Genomic DNA, 27,313 nt, shown 5'->3' with positions numbered 1-27,313 from the left:
GTTAGCACTGTGGGAAACTGGAAAGCAACTCTACTGGGGACTCTGGGGCCGTTGTGGCACAGGCCTCTAGGTTATCTGTCTTGAGGGAAGCAGATGGAGGTATTTATCCACCCCTCCTCCACCACTGATTGAGGTGATTTCAAGGGCCATCCTGCATAATAGCCTAGTATGTTCCTGTTGCCAGAAAAATACCACTTTGGAGAGAGGCTTGCAAGATTTCCACAGTAAGCATAATCCAGTAGCTCCACTCATCCAAAAAAAAATTCATAAAGTGCCTACCCAACCCCAGCCCTTCTAGGTACAGAGGAGACAAAGGCAACAATAGATGAGGCATCCTTCATGGAGCTCACATGGAGGTTCCCTGGCTTTTCTCCTCCATGTCAGATGAGGAATGAGTGCTGAGTGTTATGCTGAGTTCTTAACAGTTTGAAGGAGGCACAGGTCACACAAAAGCATGAACAGCTAATCACCACACCTAAGAATGACAAAGGATCTGTAGGCTCCCTGGCTTTTTCTTGCTTGTATTAATCAAGCTCTCTCCATGTAGGTCCCCTGGCTACCCCCCAAAGCCTTCCCAGAGCTGCTCCTACTCAAGACCCATCTCATCCACCTAATTCCTGCTGTCCCTCTTCACTTAGTTTAGTGTTGTCTTCTCTGGAAAGAATGACCCAAAGTATTTGCAAAATATCCAACAGGTGATAGTTAATATCTACTATACAAAAAAAAGTAAAAAAAAAATCAATAAAATAATAAAGAATCTGATTTTATTTTATTTTTTTATTATTACTTTTTTAGAATCTTATTTTAAAGTAGGGCTCAACCTGACATTAAACGAAGTGTGCATTAAAATAAATCTAAAAAGTCTGTCAGAATCAAATGTATTAAAAAAAAATCTGGCAGAGAAGCAAGACTTTAGAGAATGTTAGTATCTAAGGTTGGCCAGGATGTGACTGACACTCTCTTACATTGACAGTTGAAGTTTCTAAGAGTCGGCTTTTTAGCAGTTATTTTGGCAAAATCCTTTAAAATGAAAAATATTCATATCATCTGACCAAACATTCTCAGGTGTATACATTTATCATTAAAAAAAAAAGTAACCCCTTTATCTATGTATCCTTGCAAAATCATAGCTCATTTTCTCAAAATGTTAATACCTACACACTTTACCAATTTAAAGCAAATGGGATCATCACTATATTTTTTTTTACAAAAGATCTATAAAAATAAAATGTGATCAATGATGACTTGTAAAAATCTTTTGAGAATCCTCAAGAAGTTAGACAAATTAGTTTTAAAACTACAGGTGAAAAATTTTCAATTCTTTTTTTCCCCAAAGGCACCTAATTAGAGATGGTATCACATCAAAACTGCGTTGGCTTCCCCACCTATTCAGGGGCTGCCAAGAAGGAGAGCAATGGGGGTCTGTGCACGATGCTTTTCTCTTCAGGCCTCCAGGAGTGCCTTCTCACAGAGCTAGTCTAGACGCAGATGACACAGATAAATCTCAGAATAGAATTAATCATGAACTCTTTTACCTCAATTTAAACAGTCCTCGTTTGAAAAGGAGCAGACACATTTTTAACAAAGGGATGGCTCCTTTCTTTATACAGGGAATTAATTTTGTTCTTACTAATCCTCCATGCTTTCTCTCAACAGTAATTCGTCTTCACATAAGGTCTCAATAAGGAACCAATCAGGACTTTTTTCTTTGCTCTAGGAGGCCTAATCTCCAGGCTGGCCCTAATCTCCCTGGCCCATTACTGTTGCCATGGTTACAGCTTCTTTATCTGTTGTCATGGAGAAGAGGAAGCGAATTTACCATACTATAATGTAGTGTTGGGGTTTTTTTGTTTTTTGTTTTTTGTTTTTAAGAATCTGTAAAAAAAAAATAATAATCAGGGGCACCTGAGTGGATCAGTGGTTGAGTATCTGCCTTTGGGTCAGGTCATGACCCAGGGTCCTGGGATCAAGCCCCATATCGTGCTCCCTGCATGGAGCCTGCATCTCCCTCTGCCTGTGTCTCTGTCTCTCTCTGTGTCTCTCATGAATAAATAAATAAAATATTTAAAATCAATCAAACAATCAATCATAGCAAAATCCAGGAAAAGGAAGTGATTTCTGAAAATAATATAACTCCAAAAAATAGTTTTAGTTTCTAAATTACTAGTTACTACTACCACTACTACTGCTGCTGCTGCTGCTGCTGCTGCTGCTGGTTCTGGTACTACTACTATTTCATGATGCCATTGCAATAGCCTTGGTAACAATTACATTCTTGTGTTAACTTTTCTATAAAGCCATGGTCTGTCTAGATACCAAAGAGTTTTTTTCTCTTAGAATTTTACTATGTAATGTTTACAGGCCTTAATTTTTCCCTGAGTTTATGAACTCCCTGACCTCCACTCTCTATGAGGCACATGAACGATAATAAGATGTATTCACAAACACATAAAAATATTTAATTTGCATTAAACATCAAACAACTAATAGGCTTATTTCCTTGTCATTCCCCATATTGTTAATGAAAATACTATAAATTTAGTCACCAGATCAACTAGATGTTTTATTTGCTGCATCTCCTTATTAGCCTTCATATTTAAGTAAAATATAAATAGGTGACATTTGTAAAATTAAAGGAACATTTAACTGTTCTCAGGGCAAACTCTATTCCTTTTCCTTTTGTACTTTTTTCTTATCATTGTTCCCTTGATCCCAAACTCTAGCTTTTAATTGTGCAAATGAAGAAGTAGACAAAATTTACATTTTGATATAATGTTTTTATAGTTTACAAAGTAATTTTGCAAACTTACCAAAAAGAAGCTCAGCTGTAAATGATTGAGATTATTAAGAATAGCACTTTTTTCTACAATTTCATGGTTTCTTCAATATTCAAAGAATCATGGCTTTTGAGCTAGTATATTGAGAACTTAGTAAAACTAAGAAATATGAATTTTAAAATAATAATGATTTGAAACCACTTTTTATTTTAAATTAATATGAGATAAAAGTTAATGATTTCCATAATATTTCATTAAATATTAAAAACTTTACATAAAAGAACGTAGTGGGTTAGTATCTAAAATGGAATAATCAATATTTATTGAATGTCTATCAAGTTCCTACTGTTATGCTTGAAGTGAAGAATTATTTTTAATTGCTTCTCGGCCTTTTAGCTAAGATCAAGTATACTATTTGTTCTTATCAGTTTAATATCTAATACATCCTCCATAAGAGGACAATGTGTTAAATGGATTTTTGGAGCAGGAGATGGAATAAGAGCTTGCTCCACCCACTCCACACATTGACCTGGTATTGTAGTACTTCCTGGAATGGTGCACCCCACAAAACAACAATAAGAACAACAATAAAAACCATATTTAAACTATAGGTTTTTCCCTAAGAGAATGGGGAACTATTTTTAAGATGTAAGGTGTATACATATAAGACGATTACAAGAAGTCTCTTTTAAATTCCATCCTAAATTTTCAGTAGGGTGGTTGTTTAGAAATCAGAACACACGTTCTCACTAGACCATTTCTATTCTGTTCCCAGAATCCTATTTAATTGATCATTTTACAAACTATCCTAGTAGTAGTGCTATGAAATTTCCTTTGGTAAATCAATTTATGTATCCAATCATTAATCCATCCAATATTCATGGAGGGATTATGATGTGTAAATCATTGCATGAAGGCCTTTTTAAATCCATCTCCCAATTCCAGAAAGGAAAGCCACCTCAGTAATGAGTAATCTCCCTGTCCCAGCTTCACCGACAAGGACCATTCTCCTCCCACCTCTCCTATTGCTCCTCTACATCCCAGTTCTACATTCTCAGTTGTCTCAGGCAGGGGTAAGCCTGAGAAGGATGCAGGGGAAGGTCTCTGGGGTCACTGATTCCATCAGGTCCATGAAAACCTCATGGTTTCACCTCTGCTACTTTTGTGTGCTGCAACGTGAGTTGGAATACCTCCCTCCAACGGTTCTGGTTCTTGACCTGGACTGCTTCTTCAGACTTCTGCTCAGGTAACACCTCACTGATTCCCACCCTGATTTTGGAACCTCTAACTCTGGACCTTCACAGGACTAGGAGAAGTGCCTTCTAGAAATTTCCTACATGGAACTCTAATGGTCTAGTCATTTTTTGGTATCCTATGCCAAATTACATATTCTGTAAGAGTAGAAGCCAAGTCTACACTGTTTATGACTCTAATAGCCAAATTTGGTACCATACATTTAGTGACATCCTAGGTATCCAATGCATTCTTGTAGTGTTAACTAAATGAAAGGTACTGCAAACTTGTCAAATTCTAATGTTAAGACTTTGGCTAAAAAATTCCCTTTCAGGGGTACCTGGGTGGTTCAGTTGGTTGAGTGTCTGCCTTTGGCTCATGTCATGATCCCAGAGTCCTGAGATCGAGCCCCATTTCAGGCTCCCTGCTTTGCAGGGAGTCTGATTCTCCCTCTCCCTCTGCCCCTCCCCGTTTGTTCTCTCTCTCTCTGAAATAAGCAAATAAAAATCTTTTTAAAAATTCCCTTTCAGAACCCACAAAAATGGGTATTTGAGATTATGTACTGGGAGGGGATTGAGCTATTACTATATGCTGGTCATGTTAATCATTATTACTCTGCTAATAAATTACAAAGTAGATTAAAAAGCTGAACTCTCAGGAAGATTCCAAGGGAATGTATATTTATGATGAGACTACTTCATTTCAGACCAAATGAGAGGGGAACATGTTCCTAAAATCCAACTATGTGCCAAACAATGCAAAAGATGTGTTCGTATAGGAATAATTCCTAAGAGAAATAATTCTTTCATTAAGAAGCAGAACAGAAGCCTGAAAAGTCTGAGCTGACCTACACATCCAGAAAAGAACCTGGAGATCTGTTATAGGAAGTGTGATTCTTATCCCCAAACCATATATCAAAGAGACCTGCCAGGACAAGGTTGCATGGTAAGAAGAATTACCTATGGCCACAAAGATATAAGATGAAAAAAGAAATTCTGGAGAGTAATATCATATCAACAGAGATAACTACATCTTTCAGAGTTTGAAGTCTTTCAAAAGACATAGTGAGAGGAAAATAATATCCAGTAAACTGATCAGTCTACACGTGTGAACCAATTATATTCTTTATTCTCACTTTATTTATGAAGGTACTTTTTAAAAGAGTTTATCCAAAGTGGAGCAGACCTCAGGCAGCTTGGGAAGGTGGCTAGTCCCTCATTTATGTAAAAAGTGGATCTGACTAGAAAATTACAATTAAATGGGGGGGGGGGGGGGTTGGATCTCTGCTCTGCTACTCTGTGACTATGCGACTCACAGGACTAGGAGAAGTCCCTTCTGGAAATTTCCTTGGAAATTTCCTTGGAAAGCTATGTAGTTTCTCTGAGCCCTACCCTCCACATTTAAACACTGATCCAATTTATTTGACATGCAGGGCTACGTGATGATGTAAAATGGGAAAGAGCTGCTCATAGTACCTGGCATATGATATACTCAGTGAATGGTTATTGTTATTTATCTGTCTTCAGATCCAAAAAGCAGAAAGTCTGCTTCTACTGGCCCGGTTCCATGATATCTGGTTGGAAATCCAGGATCCCTATTGGAAAGGCTCTGGGAACAATTTGGGCTAAATCTGATAGGTCAAGTGAGACAAGGACAAGGGTGCTTCCTCCATGCAAGGATAGGACTTGGTCAGCTCACTATCTCTCTCTATTTCCTTTATCAAGTCGCAGAGAAAACTCATCCTTTGTTTTCCCTTTTGTCACCCGCATGTCTACCTCGACAAGAATGTACTTCATATCAGGTCTCTTCTTTCTCTATATTTTCTTACTAATCATTTTACCCTTCCCATCTGTCACTATTCAAGGTTTTGTGAGGCCACCTTTAATCATCTTTCTCATCAATGTCGCTTCTTGGCATCTTTTACCAACTGTAGGAAAGCTCTGTTTCTACCCAGTCCCCAGCTCCCTTTGTTTCCATCTTTCCCTTGAGTCTATGTCATTGAATTGCTAGTCATTATTTATCCCTTCTCCATGCCCAGGGACCCCAAATGTGCCATTTCAATCATTCCCCTGTCACCAGAGCTTCCTCTAGGGATAAAGACTGACAAGCTGTGACATCTCCCCTCCCATCCTTCATGTGCCTTTATCAACATTCACCTTATCCCAGCCATATGGCGCTTTGTCCCGGGCTGCCATGCAATCTTCTTCTCCAGCCGTGAAGAACATCTAAAGAACACGTGCATTGCTGATTCAAATCAGCATGGCAGGCTTTAAGAAGCAGTGGTTTGTTTGTTTTTTTTTTTTTTCATGCAATTACCTTTGGTAATAAGACACTACCAAAATAAAACAGCTAACAAGCTATGTTATTAAAAAATAATTGAATCAATGCTAAGTAGTCTTAATTTTTTTTTTTAAGTAACTGAATTTTTCTGGTACGAAACTCAAGTAAAAGTAAGTTGAAAATAATACAAATTGAGTAGGAAGAACTAAAAGTTTAAGCTATACTTTTTAGTAATATAGACACTACTAAGAACTGTTTTTATTGGTTCTGGATACCAAGTGACCCCCCCCCAACCCCCAGGAAAAGCAGCTGCAATCATGTTTGATGGCTCTGTGAGTTCCCTTAATCTCAAACTTTCAACTTTGTCTGTGGGATTTAAAGTACATTTTTAAATCATCTATTTAAAGCTACTGTATAAATGTACCCGTGGAAATGCTCATTGCTGGGATAGGCTAATTTCAATGTTCTGAAATGTCTTTGAGAATCAGAATATCAGAACAACACACTCACTGATAGACAAGAAGAGAAAGAGTGTGGGAGGCAGCATCTCAGGCCAGGAGTGCATTAGCAGGGCATGGAGGTTTATTAAGCATCCATGTGCAGTACACTTGGCTCTAACTCCTAGCTACTCATCCTCAAATTTTATAGCCACCAAAACATATTAAAGGGAAATAAAAGAGGACATAAAACTAAGATAAATTATTACTTATTCCAATTAAGTTTATACAGGTAGAGCCTTATATCACCACCGTAAAGCCACTGAAAAGCTACAGCGGGGCACAGAATGCATATGAAAGATGTTTTCTTAGAACCCTGTTTCCTTTTGAGTTTGTCCTTCTAGGCCTATATACATCAGAGAAAAAGAGAGAGAGAAAGAGAGAGAGAGAGAGAGAAGAGCACAAGTGATAGACGCAGTCCAACTCTTTTTTTTTCTTTCTTTCTTTCTTTCTTTCTTTCTTTCTTTCTTTCTTTCTTTCTTTCTTTCTTCTTTCTTTCTTTCCTTTTTTTTTTTTTTTTTTTTTGACTCAGTCCAATTCTATTCTAGTTCCCTTTCTGGGAAGTGAGATGGTGAGCATGGAGAACTTGCAGCCACAGTTGAGTGATCACTCACGTAAGCTCACCTTTTTTTTTCTTTTCCCTTTTTTAATGCGCTGAAGTGAGGAAACTGAGAGAAAAGCTGTAAACCATAAAAGAGGCTTATTGGCTGGAACCTAGCACTCATTCTTCAAATCTATTAAGTAGGCAAACAAAAGGAATAACCACTAGAGATGATTGATTAAATAATAAAAACACATTATATACTCATAAACTGGCTGTGCATCAAATTCCAGTATTTTGGGGGGTCACTCTAAATATAAGAGTATTAATTCCTACAGAAAGGATGGGTCTTTTACAAAGTCTTGTTTGAGTTTTTAAAATAATCAGTAGGGATCCCTGGGTGGCGCAGCGGTTTGGCGCCTGCCTTTGGCCCAGGGCGGGATCCTGGAGACCCGGGATCGAATCCCACGTCGGGCTCCCGGTGCATGGAGCCTGCTTCTCCCTCTGCCTGTGTCTCTGCCTCTCTCTCTCTCTCTCTCTGTATGACTATCATAAATAAATAATAAAAAAAAATAATAATAAAATAATCAGTAAATGTGTTGATTTACCCAAAGACCCATATCAGTTTGAATTATGGCTGATAAATCTACAGAATAATTTAAAATATAATATGGGGCATGTGTTATTCTGAAATATAGGATACAGGTATTCAACTATGATAATAAATGTGTCTATGCCAAGTTTGACTCTTGGTTGCTATTATAACTAAAGCAAAATGTATGTTTGACCTATTGACGATAAGCATGATATTCACATGCTTATCATCATCAAGAGGTATGATGGATTACATTTTCTTTTTTTCTGGAGCAAAGTGAAAAGAATCCTAGGACTGCAATTAAGAGGCAACCTGTATTGTGTTTCAGTCAATAGCTGGACAGATACCTTCTAGGGTACAGGTACATTATAAGATTGCTACTACTAAGGTTCTATCATGCTGGGCAGCAGCAATATCTTCCATCTTTGACTTTTTTTCCTATTTGTTTTTCTACTTATTTATTTTTTTCTCTGAAGCTGATTCATCTAAATTTGAGAAAGAATTTGCCTCACAGTCCATTTTGGGAGTAAAGGCTGTATTTAAAGATAATAAAATGCAGAAAAAAAAAGTTTGGAATTAGAATGCTAAATTAGAATGTTAAAACAATGGAGTTCTGTGCCAGAGCCACTACTGATTATTATACCACCTTATTATAATGTCTCCTGTCTCTGATTTTTTCCATTATCAAAACACATGGGGAGTCAGTTGTGACAATATGACAAAAAAACAGCCCATGAATAAAAATATTGATAAATATTACTATATGGAAATTAAATATGTATGGAAAAGCATAATGAATGACATTAAGATATGTAGGTCAAACTGGAACAATATTTTTTAATAATATTATAAAGGACTGACTTTCCTAATATGCAAACAGTTGTCACAAATTGATTAAACTAATTACTAGTTTAGTTTACTACTTACTTATAAGAAAAGAAAGAGGCAGAGTAAGAAAAGATGGGAAAATGGTATTAAAAATTACAAAGTACTGAGACACTGAGTGTCTCACTTGGTTAAGGGTCTGACTGGTGACTTCAGCTCAGGTCCTGGGATCGAGCCCCATGTCAGGATCTGCACTCAGCAGGTAGTCTGCCTCTCTCCCACTCCCACTACCCTTTCTCCCTACCCTACTTGCATGTGCCTTCTCTCTCTCTATCTCTCTCTCAAATAAATCTTAAAAAGAATAAAAGGACTATGGCCTTCACCTTCAAGAATGAAAACATTTGTTAAGTTTCAAATGAGAAGGAAGTCCTCATTCTCACACCTTTGGTGATGTAAAGCAAAGAATAAATGGCATACTATAATATTTTGACAGAAGAAAAAAGATATCTGCAAAGAGTTGAGACCTTGATGCTACACTTACGGAAGCAGTCTGATTTACTCATAGGTAGTTTGAGATTCTGAAGCTACTTCTATATGAAACATGAAGATATGGATGTTTGATAGGCATAGGATATCACTGGGGATAGTAAGTAACCTGGGTAGTTCACTTCTGTAGTATTTTTTTGAAAAACCCATAAATCCAGTTGAAATGATGAGGAAAACTCAACACAAACCCAGATTGGGAGATACCCTAGAGGAGAACTGGCCAATATTCTTCAAGACAACCAAGGTCAAGAGAAACAAGTAAAGACAGGAACTGCTATAGGAGAAGGAGACTAAGGGAGCATGACGATTAAATGCAAGGTGGTACACTGGATTGTATTCTGAGAAAGAAAATGATGTTAATGATAAAAAAAACAAAACAAAACAAAACAAAAAACAGAAGAAATCCAAGAAAGTCTAGTCTAAGTCATTGTAATTTACCAATAGTGTCTTATTTTTTTATTTTTATTTTTAATTTTAATTATATTATAGTTAACATACAGTGTTATTATATTGGTTTCGGTCTATAATATAGTGATTCAACAATTTTACTCAGTGCTAATCACAACAATTTCACTCCTTAATCCCCTTCACCTATTTCACCCATCCCCCACCCACATCCTCTCCGTTAACCATCATTTTGTTCGCTACAGTTAAGAGTCTTTTTTCTGTTCCTTTTTCATTGCTTATTTGTTTTGTGTCTTAAACATATGAGTGAAATCATGGTATTTTTCTTTCTCTGACTAATCTCACCTGGCATTATATTCTCTAGATCCATCCACATTGCTGCAAATGGCAATAGCTCATCCCTTTTTATAGCTGAATAATATTACATTGTGTGGAATGTTACACACACACACACACACACACACACACACACCACACACACACACCACAACATTCCTCACCCATTCATCCATCAGAGTACATCTGCCTGCTTCCATAATTTGGTTTTTGTAAATAATGTGGCAATAAACATAGGAGTGCAGAGACCCAAGGGGAGCCCAATGCAGGACTTGGTCCCAGGACCCCAGAATAATGACTTGAGTGAAAGGCAGACACTCAGCCACTGAGCCATCCAGGTGCCCCTGAAAGCTTTACTTCTTGTTTACTAATTTGGATACTTTTTATTTCTTTTTGTTGTCTGATTGCTGCAGCTAGGACTTTTAGTACTGTGTTAAATAAAAGTAGTGAGTGGACATCTTTGTCTTATTCCTGATCTTAGGGAAAAGTTCTCTGTTTTTCCCATAAAAGATGATATTAGCTTCACATTTTTCATAGATGGGCCTTATGATGTTGGAAGATGTTCCCTCCAAACCAACTTTGCTGAGAGTTTTGATCATGAATGGATGTTATTTGTCATGCTTTTTCTGAATCTATTGAAATGATTTTTTTATCCTTTCTCTTTTTTTTTTTTTTAGATTTTGTTTATTTATTCATGAGAGACAGAGAGAGAGAGAGAGAGAGAGAGAGAGGCAGAGACACAGGCAGAGAGAGAAGCAGGCTCCACACAGGGAATCTGATGTGGGACTCGGTCCGGGTCTCCAGGATCACGCCCTGGGCTGAAGGAGGTGCTAAACTGCTGAACCACCGTAGCTGCCCTCCTTTCTCTTGCTGATGTGACATAGCACATTGATTGATTTGCAAATATTGAACCACCCTTGCATTCCAGGAATAAATCCCACTTGATTATGGTGAATATTTTTTTTAATGTATTGTTGGAATAAATCTGCAATATCTTGAGGATTTTCGCATCTGTGTTCATCATCAGAGATACTGGCCTACAGTTCTCTTTTTTTGGTAGTGTCTTTACCTGGTTTTGGTATCAGGGTAATATTGGACTCACTGAATGAATTAAGAAGCTTTCCTTCTCCTTTAGTTTTTGGAGTAGTATGAGAAGAATAGGTATTAACTCTTCTTTAAATGTTTGGTAGAATTCACCTGTGGAAGCCAGCTGATCATGGACTTTCGTTTCTTGGGAGTTCTTTGATTACTGATTCTATTTCATTACTAATAATCAGTCTGTTCAAATTTTCTATTTTTTCTTGGTTTAGTTTTGGGAAGTTAATGTTTCTAGAAATTTATCCATTTTTTCTAGCTGTCCAACATGTTGGCATAAAAGCTTTCATATTATTCTCTTGTAATCATTTGTATTTTTTTTTAAGATTTTATCTGTTTATTCATGAGAGACACAGAGAGAGAGAGAGAAAGAGAGGCAGAGACAGAGGCAGAGGGAGAAGCAGGCTCCATGCAGGGAGCCTGACGTGGGACTCGATCCGGGTCTCCGGGGTCACACCCTCAGCTGAAGGTGGCGCTAAACCATTGAGCCACTGGGGCTGCCCATCATTTGTATTTCTGTAGTGTCAGTTATTTTTTCTCCTCTTTCATTTTTGATTTTTGTTTTAATTTATGTCCTCTTTGTCTCTTTTTTTGATGAATCTGGCTAAAGGTTTATCCATTTTATTCATCTTTTCAAAGAACCAGCTCCTGGTTTCATTGACCTCTCCTACTGTTTTGTTTTTGTTTTTGTTTTTGTTTTTAATTTCTATTTCTTTTATTGCTGCTCTAGTCTTTATTGTTGCCTTCCTTCTACTGGTTTGGAGTTTAGTTTGTTCTTGCTTTTCTAGCTCCCTTAGGTGTAAGGTCAGGTTGTTTACCTGAAACTTTTCTTGCTTCCTGAGGTAGGCCTATATTGCTATAAGTTTCTCTCTTAGAGGGACACCTGGGTGGCTCAGCTGGGTTAAGCATCTGCTTTCGGCTCAGATCATGATCTCAGGGTACTGGGATCGAGCCCCACATTAGCCTCCCTGCTCAGTGGGGATCTTCTTTCCTCTTCTTCTTTCTTCTTCTTCTTCTTCTTCTTCTTCTTCTTCTTCTTCTTCTTCTTCCTTCTTCTTTCTTCTTCTTTCTTCTTCTTTCTTCTTCTTTCTTCTTTCTTCTTCTTTCTTCTTCTTTCTTCTTCCTTCTTCTTTCTTCTTCTTTCTTCTTTTCCCCCTGCTTGTGCTCTCACTCTCAATCTCTCATAAAGGAATAAATAAAATCTTAAAAAAAAAAAAAAAAAAAAAAAAAAAAAAAGGGCAGCCCGGGTGGCTCAGAGGTTTAAGTGTCTGCCTTTGGCCCAGGGCGTGATCCTGGTTTCTCGGGATCAAGTCCCACGTCGGGCTCCCTGCGTGGAGCCTGGTTGTCCCTCTACCTGTCTCTGCCTCTCTCTCTATCATGAATAAATAAATAAAATATTAAAAACAAAACAAAACAAAACCAAAACAAAAAACTTCTATCTTACAACAGCTTTTCTTGCATTCTGAAGACTTTGGATCATTTCATTTTCTTTTGTCTCCATGTATTTTTTTTTTTATTTCTTCTTTGATTTCATTGTTGATTGATTCATTGTTTAATAGCATGTTACTTAATCTTCATTTATTTGTGTTCTTTCCCAATATTTTTCTTATGATTGCTTTCTAGTTTCATAGTTATAGTCATAAAAGATGCATGGCATGATTCCAATCTTTTTTAATTTGTTGAGACTTGTTTTGTGGCCGTGGCCTAATGTGTGATTTATTCTGGAGAATAGTCCATGTACACTTGAAAAGTATATTCTACTGTTTTAGAATGGACAGTTCTAAATATATCTCTTAAATCTATCTGGTCCAATGTGTCACTCAAAACTACAGTTTCCTTGTTGATTCTCTGGTTGGATGATTATCCATTAATGCAAGTGAGGTGTTAAAGTGCCCTCTTACTGCATTACTATCAGTTAGTTCCTTTATGTTTATTATTAGCCACTTTATGCATTTGATTTCTCCCATATTGGGTGTAAAACTATTTATAATTGTTAAATCTTCCTGTTGGATTGCTCCCCTTATAATTTTATAGCATCCTGCTTTGTCTCGTTAAGTTCTTGTTTTAACATCTTTTTTGTCTCATATCAATATTGCTACCCCAGCTTTCTCTTTACTATCATCTGCAATAAATGCTGTTTCAACCCTTCGCTTTCAATCTGCCTGTGTCTTTAGGTCTGCAATGAGTCTGTTATAGGGAACATATAGACAGGTCTTGCTTTTTTATCCATTTCGTCACTTTATATCTTTTGATTGGAGTGTGTAGCCCATTTACATTCAAAGGAATAATTGATAGGTGTATACTTACTGCCATTTTGTTGCTTGTTTTATGGTTAATTTTGTAGCTCTTCTCTGTTCATTTCTTTTCTCGCTCTTCTCTCATGGTTTACCAGCTTCCTTTAATGATGTACTTGGATTCCTTTCTCTTTATTTTTTGCACATCTATTACTAATATTTGATCTGTAGGTACTATTAGATTTATATATAACCTCTTAAGCATATAGCAGTCTATATTAAGATGATGGTTGCTTAAGTCTGAACCTATTCTTTAGTTCTCTCACCCCACTTTTTAGGTATACAGTGTCATACTTTATGTCCTTTCATTTTATGAATCCCTTGACTGATTTTTATAGCTATACTTAATTTTACTGCATTTGTGCTTCTTAATTTTCTTGCTCCTGCTTATCATCTTTCCTTTCCACTCAGAATCCCTATTAACATTTCTTGAGCTGGTTTAGTGGTCATGAATTATTTTAACTTTTGTTTTTCTGGAAACTCGGTATCTCCATCTATTCTGAATTGACAGCCTTGCGGGATAGATTATTTTTGGTTGCAGGTTATGTTATCTTTCACTGTTTTAAACAAATCATGTTGCTCCCTTCTGGCTTGCAAACTTCCTGCTAAAAAATCAGCTGATTGCCTTTGGGGGATTCTTTATATGTAACTGTTTTCTTTTATTTTCTTTTGCTGCTTTTAATTTTTTTCTCTTTATCACCACTTTTTGCCATTTTAATTACTATATCTTGGTGTGGACCTCCTTGGGTTGATTTTGTTGGGGGATCTCTATGCCTCCGGGATCTATTTCTGTTTCCTTTTCCAGATTTGGTTATTTTCAGCTGTTTCTTCAAATAAATTTTCTGATCTTTTTCTATTTCTTCTTCTGGGGTCCCCAAAATGCAATTGTCATTATGCTTGATGATGTTGCTGTATTCCTTATATCTATTTTTTTTCTTTCTCCTTTTCAGCTGGATTGCTTTCCATTACTATGTCCTCCAGGTTGCTGATCCATTCTTATGCTTTCTCTAGTCTACTATTTACTCCATCTAGTATATTTTTAATTTCAATTATTGAGTTCTTCATCTCTGATTGGTTCCTTTTTATGTTTTCTATCTCTTTTTTGAGAGTTTCCCTGAGATCCTCCATTCTTTACACAAATCCAGTATCTTTTGGGCTGTTACTTTAAATTCTTTATCAGGCATGTTACTTAATCTCCATGTTGTTTAGCTCTCTTGCTGTGCTTTTGTTCTGTTCTTTCATTTGGGACATATTCCTTTATCTCTTCACTTTGTCTAACTCTCTGTGTCTGTTTCTATGTTAGGTAATTTGGCTATGTCTCCTGGTCTTGAAAGTAATGGCCTTCTAAGAATTGGTCCTATAGTGCCCTGCAATGTCCCCAGTTCACTAGAACGTAGCACAACAGAGGTGTCTCCTGTGTGTATTGTGTGTGTCCTACTGTTGTGGCTGAGTTGCTTTTGCCTTCAGCTCAATCATTTGCAATGACTCTTTTGCTAGTTGTGGGTTGGGTGTGGTTCCTGTAGTGAGTGAGTATGAGGCAACCTTGGGCTTCAGTTGTTAGACAAGGCATTTGCCAGAACTGCAATTACACTGAATTGCAGGATATTTTCCTTGTGTTGTTCTGGGAGAAGTTTTAGTAGTTGAGTAAGTCCTGTGGTCAGATCTATATCTGCTCTCAGTCTACTGTAGGGTTGCTACCCCAGTACTGTGGGTACTGGTATGTGTGGTTACCATCCCCTCTTCCTGGGTCATGAGTCACTTTGGAGTGGTGCTGGCCCATCGGGGCTGCTTGTACACTGCCAAGCTTGCAGCATAGCTTTGAAAGAGCTCTGGCTAAGGATACATTGGAAAAGGCAGGCCCACAGGAGAATGCAGAGGTGGGCTGTGTAGCACCACACAAGTTCCACATAAGTCTGTGATGGGAAGGGGCCTACAGTTACCAGAGAAAACTCCTGCCCAAGCTGGCATGGAGGCAGTGTGTCTGCAGAAAGGGGGGTGGGGCATGCTGCTAATAAGTTAGGTGGAGAGAATTTCTGCTATGCTGGTTTCAGCAATTGTTTGTTTATCTCAGGTGGGGGGTAATAGAGAAGGAAATGGTGCCACCAGCTCTTTTGTTCTTAGGGCACTCTCCCAAATATCTCTGCCACTCCAGCACATGCTCTGAGATTAGTAAATAAATCTTCATATATATACTCCAGGCATTTTTTTGAACTGTAGATCTTATACTATATCTCAGCAGGGCTGTTTGTTGTACTCTCTCTTTAAAGGTGGGGCCCTGCTTTCTCAACTGTCCCTGCTGATTTTTAACATTTCTGATGTTAAGGCTGATTATTGGGCACCTCCGGTTTTCAAATCAAATATTATGGAGATTAATTTCTCCCATGTGGATTTCCTGTGCTTGGGAGGCCTGACCTGGAGTCTAGTCCTCTCCCCTCCCTGTGCCCATAGTATCCCTCCCTCCAGTAGAGAGTCCCACAGATCCATTTGGTTCCTGACTGTATCTCTGCCCTTCTTATCCTCTTTAATGTGACAGCTTTCCTACATTTAGCTGTGGAGAATCTGTTCTCAGTCTTTGGGTAGTTTTCTGGTTTATTTACATTGATGTGTGTGATATCTAGTTGTGTTTGTGGGATGAGGTGAGCTTTATATGGTCTTATTCTACCATCTTCCCAGAAGTCCTCATCCTAATGTTGTTTTTTCTAGTTTTAACAAACAGAATGTGGTAATGGGAGATGTTAACAGTGGAGATACTGAGTGAAGGGTATATAGGAGCTCTGTAGTATCTTCCCAAATTTTCTGTAGGTCAAAAATTATATATATATATATATATATATATATATATATATATATATATATACACACACACACACAAGCGGAACAGTGGCTTTGATTGTAATTGATAAGCCAATCCCAATGCCCTTAATACTGTTTTTTGTTTGTTTGTTTGTTTGCTTGATTTTAGCTGAAAGTAGACTCCATGAAGACATGTGACAAAAGGAAGCTTATCTATTAAAAGTACATCATTTCACTCTGAGTCAAAAATTAGGGGGAAAAAAAAGGACAGTGTTAAATTTAAAGATTCTTGGTGTAGTCAGACTTAACAACTCTCAGTAAGAAAAGATTAATTCTGGAGGGTGGAAAGGGATGTGCACACTGACTTCCAAACACAGACTTAGGAGACAAAGCATTCAGGTTGTGGCCATTGATCTGGAAATTGCCATCCCACCCAGAGTGCTTATGATTCAGACTGAATACCTGAGTACCTGATACCACCTGGCACCAATCTAGCTGTGAGTCCACTTTGTATTTCATTCTAGGAAGTAACGCATTGAATTCTAACTAAATTCTTATTTCATTTTGTTTTCACCTATATGCAGCTAATAAAATTAAAGATGATAGAATGGAAAAACAGTTTTGCTTAAGTTGACAAAATAAATTCCCAGAGAGCATGGACCTAGCTAATCACCATGTTTATAACATAGGGTAATTCTCAGGTAAGAATTTTGACATCTGTTCTCAGTTGATTTTACAGTGTATGACCATAACTAGGGTGGCTCGGTGTTCTATGTACTTCCCTGAGAAGTACTGAATAGTCTGCAAAGGATGTTAAGAAAAAGTAATAATTACCAAAGCAATACCATTCAAACTTATGGAAGGAAAACTGCTATTTGTCAATGCATAACCAGGGAGAGGATGGAGGGGAGAAGGAATGAAGAGAACAACTTGCTGAGGGAAGTCTAGAAAACTAAAATTTATTGACAGGAACCCTTACATACCAATGACTCAGATGAAAGACCAAAAAAAAAAAAAAAAAAGAAGAAGAAGAAGAAGAAGATTCATAAAATCTAGGCAATTAAAATAATGTTTCTAAAAACTTACATATCACAGATATTGCTAGTCTAGAGTAAGAATATCAAAGATTATTAAATCTAGGAAGAACTTGCAGATAATTTAATATGACCTCTACATATGACAATTTCTGATTCCAGCAGATCTATAAAGTCCATTTTGGTTAACAATTTCAACTTCTTTCTCCTCTAAGGCTTTTATTCCATTTCTTTACTATATGCAGTTATAATAAATAATTTTAAATTTTACTTTCTATTTACTCATGTTTGCCCTCTTCTTCATGCACCTTGGCTCAAAAACATAGCCCAGTTTGTTTGTTTTTGTTTTTTTAGAGGATACCTACCTATGTCTATTCTTACTTTCTCACTTCTTGAATTCAGATAATTTCACCATTTTTAGCTGCTTAAAAATCACAAAGTATGTCACTAGGAAATTTCATCATAATTTCATCTACATAATAACCACAACTAAAGAAAGCTATAGTTATCAAATCAATATCAACAAGTCTGGCAGATTTTTCTCTGATGGAGGTTTCACCAGGGACCATGCTATATAAAGATTTGCCTGACTCTCATGGTACTGATTGTAAAATTTAGGGGTATATATTAAAAATGTCATAAGTTATCTTAATAACTTATTAGGGAGCTTCCTGTGCCATTTTCACTCTGAAAAAATCATTATGTGCAATGAAATCTATTTATAACTCATGCTAAAACAACCATTTCTAAAAATTGAGTAGATCCTTGGGGTGTAGGATACTGGGTTGAATAAACCAATGACCACATTTTGTATCCTTCTTGGTTTTATACCTTTTATAAAACTTCCCTCTCAGACCTTGTCTTTCCCATCTTAAAATCACAACCTCATCCCCCTCTATTACTGCACACTGACATTTTCTTCCTCTTTTTCCTTAGCATATATTAGTCTTTATTCAAGAACCCATTCCCCTCCCCCTGATTATATTAGCTTCCCTTCTTGAACATATCTACTTTTATCTCCCTTTTTGAGCAAATTTATGGCCCACAGTTTTTAAAACACGAGCATACCATTAACCATTATTTTTTATAATGATAACAAGATGGAAGCTTGTCTATCAAATCCTTCCTATTAATCTCCATATGTTATTGATCTTGTTAAATTTTGGTATATTGGGGGTATATTTAAGACAAAGTCACCTTCAATACTCTCCCTTCCCCATTCTTAGTTCTGCTTCTCAGCTTCCTCTCATAAACATGTTACCCATACGGAAACATCATGCTAAAATATGGCAAGATAACTTATGTGAAAGAATTCATTTTCACTTCTACCAAATTAATCTGGATTGAGACTGAGCCACGCAGATAAAAGCTTGTTTAATTTGGATTTTACCATATGCTTTTCTAATATATATTTTAAAACTAAGCAAATCTGTTTCACTCAGACTGGAGTAGTTTTGTATATAGATTCTTTGAATAATCTGAAGAGAATAAAAATACATAAAACCTTTTATTTATCTAAATTACGGTTTGTCTTTTTATTTTATTTTATTTTTAAATATTTTATTTATTTATTCATGAGAGACACAGAGAGAGAGGCAGGGACACAGGCAGAGGAAGAAGCAGGCTCCATGCAGGGAGCCCGACGTGGGACTTGATCCTGGGTCTCCAGGATCATGACCTGAGCTGAAGGCAGAGCTAAACCACTGAGCCACCTGGGCTGCCCTGGTTTGTCTTTTTTGACTAGAAACTCCCTTATAACAAGGCACACATCTAATTTGTACATTTATCCATTTGTCTGATCATTTATTCATTCAAAATATTTTTGCTAAGCACCTTCTACATAGCAGGCACCATTCTAGGCGATAGAAATGAAGTAAAAATGATAACCCTCTGCCCTCTTGAGGCTCATGTTCTTCATTCATATCTTCCTCGGTGACTGATTATTGAATGTTAATAAAGTAGAAGCTCTAGTGATCACAGAGTGGGGAGATTAGGCATTACTTGATGTTTTTAGCTTCAGGGGGAAAAAAAAGTTACACCTAAAGATTAAAGGCATTAAAGGACAGTGAGTAAGTAAAGATTCCAGAGCCAAATTGCTTTTGCTACAATAGTAGGTATGTGTCCTCAACAAATTACTTCACCTTTCTGGACCTCGGTTTTCTCACCTATAGAATGTGGATAATAACAGCAGTACCTAACCCCTAAGACTGTGTTGAGAGTCAACTGAGTGCAAATTTATAAAACACATGCAAGAATGCCTGTCTGAAAGGAAGTACCCCATAAGTTTCTTTAAAATAAAGGAAATAGGGATGCCTCGGAGACTCAGTGGTTGAGCTTCTGTCTTTGGCCCAGGGTGTGATCCCGGAATCCGGGATCGAATCCCCATAAATTAAAATAAAATAAAATAAAATAAAATAAAATAAAATAAAATAAAATAAAATAAAAGTCTAAGGGGTGGGGGAAAAGAATCACTAGGAATTAGATCACAAGACAGTGCTTACTGCTTCAAATTTTACCCAGTGTACTACATTGGGCAAACACTTTAACCATACTTTGCTTCTGTTTTTCATTTTATTTTTATTTATTTATTTATTTATTTATTTATTTATTTATTTATTTATAAGATTTCATTTATTTACTCATGAGAGACATGAGAGAGACAGAGGCAGAGACACAGGCAGAGGGAGAAGCAGGCTCCATGCAGGGAGCCCGACTGGGACTCGATCCCGAGACTCCAGGGTCACGCCCTGGACTGAAGGCAGGCGCTAAACTGCCGAGTCACCCAGGAATCCCATGATTTCATTTTAAAGACAAAAATAATAACATAATCTTCCACTGCCTCTTTACTTGGGTAGAATGAGTCCAATGACTTCTTGACCCCAAAAGAAAGTTGTGTAATTAGAAATAACACACTCTGCTGCCTTTTGCCCCATTAGTTGCTAGCCCCAGTGGAGTGGTTTAGGCTGGAAAAACACACAAACACTAGACAGCCCTGGTTTATTTTGATAAGGAATTGTATCATCACTGTTCTTGAATGATCCCTACGTAACAGGTATGGTGGCAAATCAGTGACATTGGGTGGCTTCTACTGCAATTCTGCATCATGAGAGACTTTGGGTTGTTCAGGAATGCACCTAAGGTCACTGATCACGTAGCAGAGAATGTCGGGAAACCCCAGATTTTGGCTACAATAAAACCATACAGTTTGCCTGAGAACAGAGAATATTACAAACCTCCATAAGCACCATCTGTAGCTGCTTTTCTGATATTCAAAAATGAATATTAAGTGTTGAGTGTTGTGCACTTGTCATGAAAAAATGTATTAGATAGAAAAAATATTAAAAGTCATATTTCTCAGGTTAAAATTACTGATGCATTTGCAGTATTTAGTAGCTGTCAGAGTTGCAGCCTTATTTTACTGTAAACCCACAGGCATATCGTTAGTGTCATCTTTGAAATATTCACTAATTCAGTGACAGAATTGTAAATTCTTTTCAGTCTAGAAGGTATAGAGCCACCTGTTATTTTGAAAACCTAAACAACGTGTATTTAGTACATGATAAAATTAAGAAAGCTACCACTGTAGGAATCACAGATGCTAATTTGCTGGCATAAATGTAGAATGATATATTGTACAATCCTGGCAATTATGTCAGAAATCAGTCTAGAGTAATTCATTAACACCTTTTCTTCAGAAAAAAAGGAAGAAGCTGACATCTGTAACTAATATTATGATCTATGTTATTTTACATTATGTTTTTGATTTTATGAACAGTAGGCAACCATAAGATAATTGAATAGCTAATTATTAAAATACTCCATTTTTATATTCAGTCACTGTTCAAGAATGTAGATTCATTTTGCAAATTATAGGTCTTATTTTACTGATGAGGAAGAAGGAAATCGACAACTTTCGAGAGGCACATTAACTCCTTCAGAGCCTGATGCAGCCTGTAAGGACATGCCTGATTCCATAGCATAACTACTATGGTCCCAGAATTTTGTATAAAAACCAAACCAGTAAAAATATTAACTCAAAATTTAAGTGCACTATAACACTTATTTAAAGTTGAATCACACTCCGCTTAAGCTATTCTGAAATGTATGCATATAAATTTACTTAAAGACATATTATTTGTTTAAGCATACCATTAGGTAATTATTTATTTCAGGGATCCTCTATTAAACAACTGTGATGACTAAATCCTCAGGTGACCCGAATGACCTAAGGTGACTGCAGTTCCACTGAGTACAGTTAGGTTTGTAATCAACAGAATATGCAAAACTGATGAGACCGACATTCCCTTACATTATATGGCAAAGGTGATGGAGTACTCTCATGATTAGGTAACATCTTATAAACCTCTGTCTTAGAAGACTAAAAGGAGAGCTACTCCTGTTGGCCTGGAAGAATGAGCTGCCATGTTGTGAATTGCCTAAGAAATGGGCCACCTGGCAGGGGACTGTGACTAGCCTCTAGGATCTAAGAGTAGCCATTGGTAATGGTCAGGAAGAAAATGAGGATCTTGATCCTGTAGCCAGAGACAGATAAATTCAGCCAACGACCTAGGAGCTTGGAAGTTGGCCATATCCCAGTAAAGCTCTCATGAGACCTCAACTCTGACGAGTATCTGGATTGTACCCAGGTGAGATCATGAAGCAGAAAACGTAACCAAGCTACACTTGGGCTCCTAACCGATGGAACCTGAGAGATAATAAATGCGTATTATATTAAATTGCTAAGTTTATGGTAACTTGTTATACAACAATGGAAAACTAATACAGCAACCTACCATATAGGTTAATATGAGAAATTTTTCAAAGGTCAGTAATGTGTCTCCTCTTCCTAGGAGAGTAGAAATTATTGAGCCCGATAGAGAAAATTTCAATTGTCTTCAGAATGGCCCTTTGGAGCCTGAATATTCAATATATATCAAGGATATTGTCAATTTAATTTCTCCTAAGAGTACATTCTGAGCAATATGAAGTTTTCATTCATATGCACAAATGGTTTAGTATGATTAGAGACATGGTAAATCTGTGGTAATTCTCTAAATAGTGTTCAAATGATGAGAAATAGATCTTTTCATTTTTTGAAACAACTTTTATATTGATGTATGATTTCTGTTCAATGGACTGCACTCATTTGAAGTATATAATTTCACAAGTTCTGACAGATGCATAAACCCATTATATTACCACTAGAATCAAGAAGCAGATCCTATTGTTCAACACCTAAAGTTCCCTCCTGTCTCTTGTAGCTACCCCTCCTGCCATCTCCAGTTCCTGGCAACCTGTGATCTGCTTTCTGTCACTACAGATTCGGTGTGCATTTCTAGAATTTCATATCTGTGGATTCATATACACACATTGTTGTGTGTGTTTGGTCTCTTTCCCTTGATACAATGTGGATCCTCTAAATTATTTCATCATGTTGTGAAACTGAAAAAGCAGTGCACTTAAAACTCGGTATCTTAGCAATTCATCTTTTGGTGTAACAACTACAAGTCCCAGCATGGCAATGATGCGTGTTGCTCCTTCGGCACTCACTCACACACACCTGTGTATATATTATAGGAGGTTTACTCTTTATGGGAATATGATATTCACCATTATCTCATGCTTATATATATTTTACAACCATAGATATTTTTCAATTTCTGTTTGGCTCAAAATGAACAAAACACTGATCATGTTTGCAGGGGACAAAACCAATTGGAAATAAGGTCATAATGACTGCTTACATTTATGCAGTGAATGGCTCTCAGTAATTAACTGACATCATATACTAGAAAAATCAATATGAAAAATGCCCACACATAGCCTTTCTATTTCAACAGAGGTTGCTTGCTCTGCCTCTGTCTTAGCATCAGGCCATATTGAGCTGCAAGGCTTGGGTGACACCTGTCATAATCAATTAGTCAGGTAGAAAAGTGGCGTAAAAGCATGGCTTGGAGATTGAGAGCAATTCAATCACCCTCAAATGTTCCCTCAGGAAATGAAAAATCTGTTATTCCATTCAGCAACCTCTGATTTGCTGAACACTATTTTCTTCCCCCATCCATGCAAACTAAAATACATAAATAAATACAGAAGACTTGGGATCCTTCTGGGGAGAAAAAAAGAACACACAACCTTGCCCAGCTGAAAGCAGCTCTTAGCTCCAGATGGCAGTAGCCTCAACTGTAATCACATTAGAAGAGGAAGAATGGATTAAAATTTTACAGCAACACTCACACACACAAAAGAAAATGCCTACAATGCTAGAGAATTTTATCTGGACATAGAATGATGCAAAAAGCAAAATGTCGTATTTCATTGTCTTTTCTTCATATAATAAACATAATCTTTCAGCTGGTATTCTTGTCCTATGATCCTTAATCCACAAACCCTAATGAAAATATATTTGGAATGATGAATCTTGACTTTCCACATTCTTATTTCATCTCTCTCCCCACCCTCATCTCATGAGCTTAAGGTAGCCAGGTTACATCATCTTTGGAAAGAAACTTTTTTCTTAAGTGGCCCCACCTCCAGTTTCCCCACTACCACCAAAGTCCAGCTCCAGGAACTCAGAGTGGCATAGCTTTTGCTTCAGTCATCCCAATACACTGAGAAGCAGAGGTCCAGGAAACATGTCTGGTGGACAGATTTGGAGACTCCACTATGCAAATGTGTCTTCAACAAGCAAAAACAAATGCATGAAAATTTGCAAGCAATTATGAGTTCCTGGTGTTGTTTTTCTTGCCAAAAATGATGTCTAACAGAACTGCTAACAACCTAGGACTAATACCACAGAGGGACTCTAAAGGGTGACAACAGTTATAACACTGGCACAAAAGAGTGAGAGTACGCTGCCAGGGTATGGGGAAATAGAATTTCCAATTTTGTCTCTGATGTTTGCAAATGTCGCCTGCATTTGCTGATGGAGAATATCACTCTTCTGCAAATCCCACCTCTAGCCACAGAGTCAGAAACTGGGTTAAATATATCCATCCTTTGAAATCTCTAGGTGCAAGTAAATGTACAAAGTGAATTACTATAAGGAAATGACACCATGAAAGAATGTCAAAAAAATAATTTCTTTAAACTGTAGTCCTCCCACCCCAGAGTCAAATTCTTAACTGAGATAAACCATTCATTGGGCTCTTAGGTTTTGACCTACCAACAGGCTAAGTGAAATCCATGTCTATGCATAAAAAGTATGTCACTCATCGTCGCTCTGTACCTTTAGTGACCTGCAAAGAAATCTTGTTTATAAGTGAAGAAAAGTGGGAAGCTCTAGTAATGGTGATATTTTTGAAAAGCATGTATATTATTTATAAATGCTTATATATTTAGATTGAGAGTATAATTCATAAGCATACAAGGTCCAAAACCCTCTTCATACACAGCATATAAATGTTACTTCATTATTATTCAGCTAAATCAAGCATAGATTATATAAAACTATAATTAATGTAGAAAAGCTACCGTCAAATGACTATAATTAAGTGTATGTCCTGCTTTATTAGGATTGACTACCCATAAAGATATTTAACACACCTTTGCCTTGTCAACACATGTACTGATGTTCTAACAAATCCGAAGTACAGCAAAATGTAGATATATCTTTAAAATGCAGGTACTCCAAAAAAAGAGACAGCCTCAACCAGCCCCAACTGGCTGGTAATAAATAATTGCATATAGCTCACACATCCTACCCTGCCCGACTCCATTAACCTAGCTGGAACTCCATAAAAATGGTCTCTTGCTCTCTGACAATATTCATGGCTTCTCCTCTTAACCATTCTTGTCATGCCAACTCACATTCATTCCTGACTCCAGTATCTCAACTCTGAATTTTATTCTTTGTATGACCTCCCTCAGCTCTTCATAACTGGTAATATAACTGCCTCCCTGGCTCTGACCCTTGGCTTTATCTAAACTTCTCTTGAATAAGTGGTTTCTTATTTGACGATTTTTAGAGACTCAAAGATGAGATGAGTCTTTCAGGGCAATGGTTCTCAAGCCAGTGTGATCTTCTGTTCAGTGTTTTCAGTGACAAGGAAGAGGGTGGAGTAGTTAATGCACCAGGAATCACTCTTTGATCTCTTCCACAGTCTTTATAAAACCTGCGTGGCGTATGAAAGGAGGGGATGATCTTACTGAGTGGTGGATTCTCAAAAAGAGAATCTCAGAGAAGGAATAATATCCCGAGAGAAGGGGTAAGACATGGATGTGCACTTGCAGGAAACCAACTCATTTAAGAAGGGCACAGAGTCCGTTACTCACAATACTTAAGCCCTGCTCTGTGGACTCAGCTGAATCTTTACAAAGAGTTCTTAGCATAAGAAAAAAATAAAATAAAATAAAAATAGTCTTCAGATTTTCCACTAAAATCTCAGGGATAATTATGAATCTACATCATTCATATTAAATTCAGTCATACCGGTGTGGATGGTCTCTACTGGAATGGCTTTGAGGCACTGCCTGGGTCTTCCTAGTGCATCACCAAACCAGTGGGAGCAGCTGCACTTTGGCACAGGCTCTGACAAATCTGGTGACATTACAGCAGCAGCCAATGCAGAAAGCAGGAAGATGGTAAAGGCCCTGTGGTAGCTGAAAGCATGACTAAATGCGCATAAATATGTGGAGATTTAGAGGAAGGAAGTCAGTACTTCCTTACTAGTACAGGTGAGTACTGGCCTTTGGCAAAACAAGCTCTAACTAGAGCCTCACTCACTGTTTGATTATTCTGGTTCACATAGTTCTGAATAAGCACCTAACTTGGTCAGGCCCAGTACTAAGGACGCCCTCTTATGGGACAGGCACTCGCGGCTTCTGAACATCTCTACAAGGTTCTTCCCAGACCCATTAAAGGAAATGAAGCATCATAAAATATTTGACCTTGGCATGGCCTTCAGAATTACGTAACTTTGGTTTCTTACCCATAATGTGTGGAGGACTCTGGGATTACTGTCCCAATTTTCTGAAGAGGAACCCTGGAGTGACAAGCTTGTCTCAGAAGTAAGTTCATGATACACAGCTGCACCACACCTGCACTGCACTTCAGGTCCTGACACCCCTCTCCCCTGTTCTTCGCATCCCTGCCACCGGGCTGCTCAGGCAGCAAGACACGGCTGCTATCAATAACAAGCTAAATTACATTTGACAGCTTAAATGAACAAGCTACATATTAGGATAAAGTATCTTTGACTTCTATAATGTTGTCACCAGAGCCATCTACCTGAAAAGGAAGAATGATAGGAAAACAGAATGGATTAGACTGGGAAAAGAAGAGCTAAAATGTTGAGTCTCATCCCTACCCACATTTCCCTGGATGGATTCTAAAAGCCTGATAGCTTCGGCAGTGTGCTCTGGGGAGCTTGCACAGCTCAGGACAGCTAACTGTGCTTCACTGTTCCCAAGTCAGGATTCAGTAACCTCCGGTTGGCAGCTGGAAATTGGTCATGGTGGGAATATTCGCATCACAAGTATTAGTCAATGCTACAAATCATGGATGTCTTCCTTATCCTCACATCGCTAGTGGATTCCCTTCCCTTTGAATTCTCCCTGGGAATTCTGGTTATTAAAAGAAAAAAAAATACCACAATTGAATAGAACATTGTCTCCATCTGTCAAAGTCCTCAAATTTGGTGGTTTGTGATCACTCTGCCAAAGATGATTATGTAAGTATATAAATAGGGCAAAAAGACATACCTTCACTCTAAAAGTAGGTAAACAATTTGCTACCTACTAGAACATGATGAATTGTACGGATTTTTATTTCAGCCGACAAATAAGGTAGCGGGGCGAGAGAGAGAGAGAGAGAGAGAGAGAGAACTCAAGGACAATGATACCGTGTTTTATAAGTTCCTTTATAAACTACAAAATTTAGACCATCCACCTTGACTCACACAAGTTTATTTTTAAGATCAATGGCAAATTCTACCTTTACTGTACAGACTCCATTCTCCACCTACCTATGACTTTTTCCGTCCCTTCTGAGCTGGGGTGGTATCTACTGTCTGTGTCACTTAATTGATACTCAGCGTCTGTTCTTTTGTGACTTCTCTTTAC

The 27,313-nt window shown here is 37.5% G+C and overlaps 1 protein-coding gene, 1 non-coding gene and 1 pseudogene across 5 annotated transcripts in view; 1 reads left to right on the top strand and 2 right to left on the bottom strand.

Moving 5' to 3' along the window:
• Positions 1–27,313, bottom strand: part of DCC (DCC netrin 1 receptor) — a 1,087,624-nt gene that overhangs the window by 331,338 nt on the left and 728,973 nt on the right. The gene's annotated exons all lie outside the window — the stretch shown is intronic.
• On the bottom strand, positions 379–493 carry LOC112919364 (small nucleolar RNA U13; annotated as a pseudogene).
• LOC112919354 (U2 spliceosomal RNA) lies at positions 3,154–3,343 on the top strand. The gene has a single exon (XR_003234885.1). It is a non-coding gene; the product is annotated as a U2 spliceosomal RNA (small nuclear RNA).

The sequence above is a fragment of the Vulpes vulpes genome, chromosome 5 (assembly GCF_048418805.1).
Source record: "Vulpes vulpes isolate BD-2025 chromosome 5, VulVul3, whole genome shotgun sequence".
Taxonomy (NCBI): domain Eukaryota; kingdom Metazoa; phylum Chordata; class Mammalia; order Carnivora; family Canidae; genus Vulpes; species Vulpes vulpes.
This window is presented reverse-complemented; position numbering and strand designations above follow the sequence as displayed.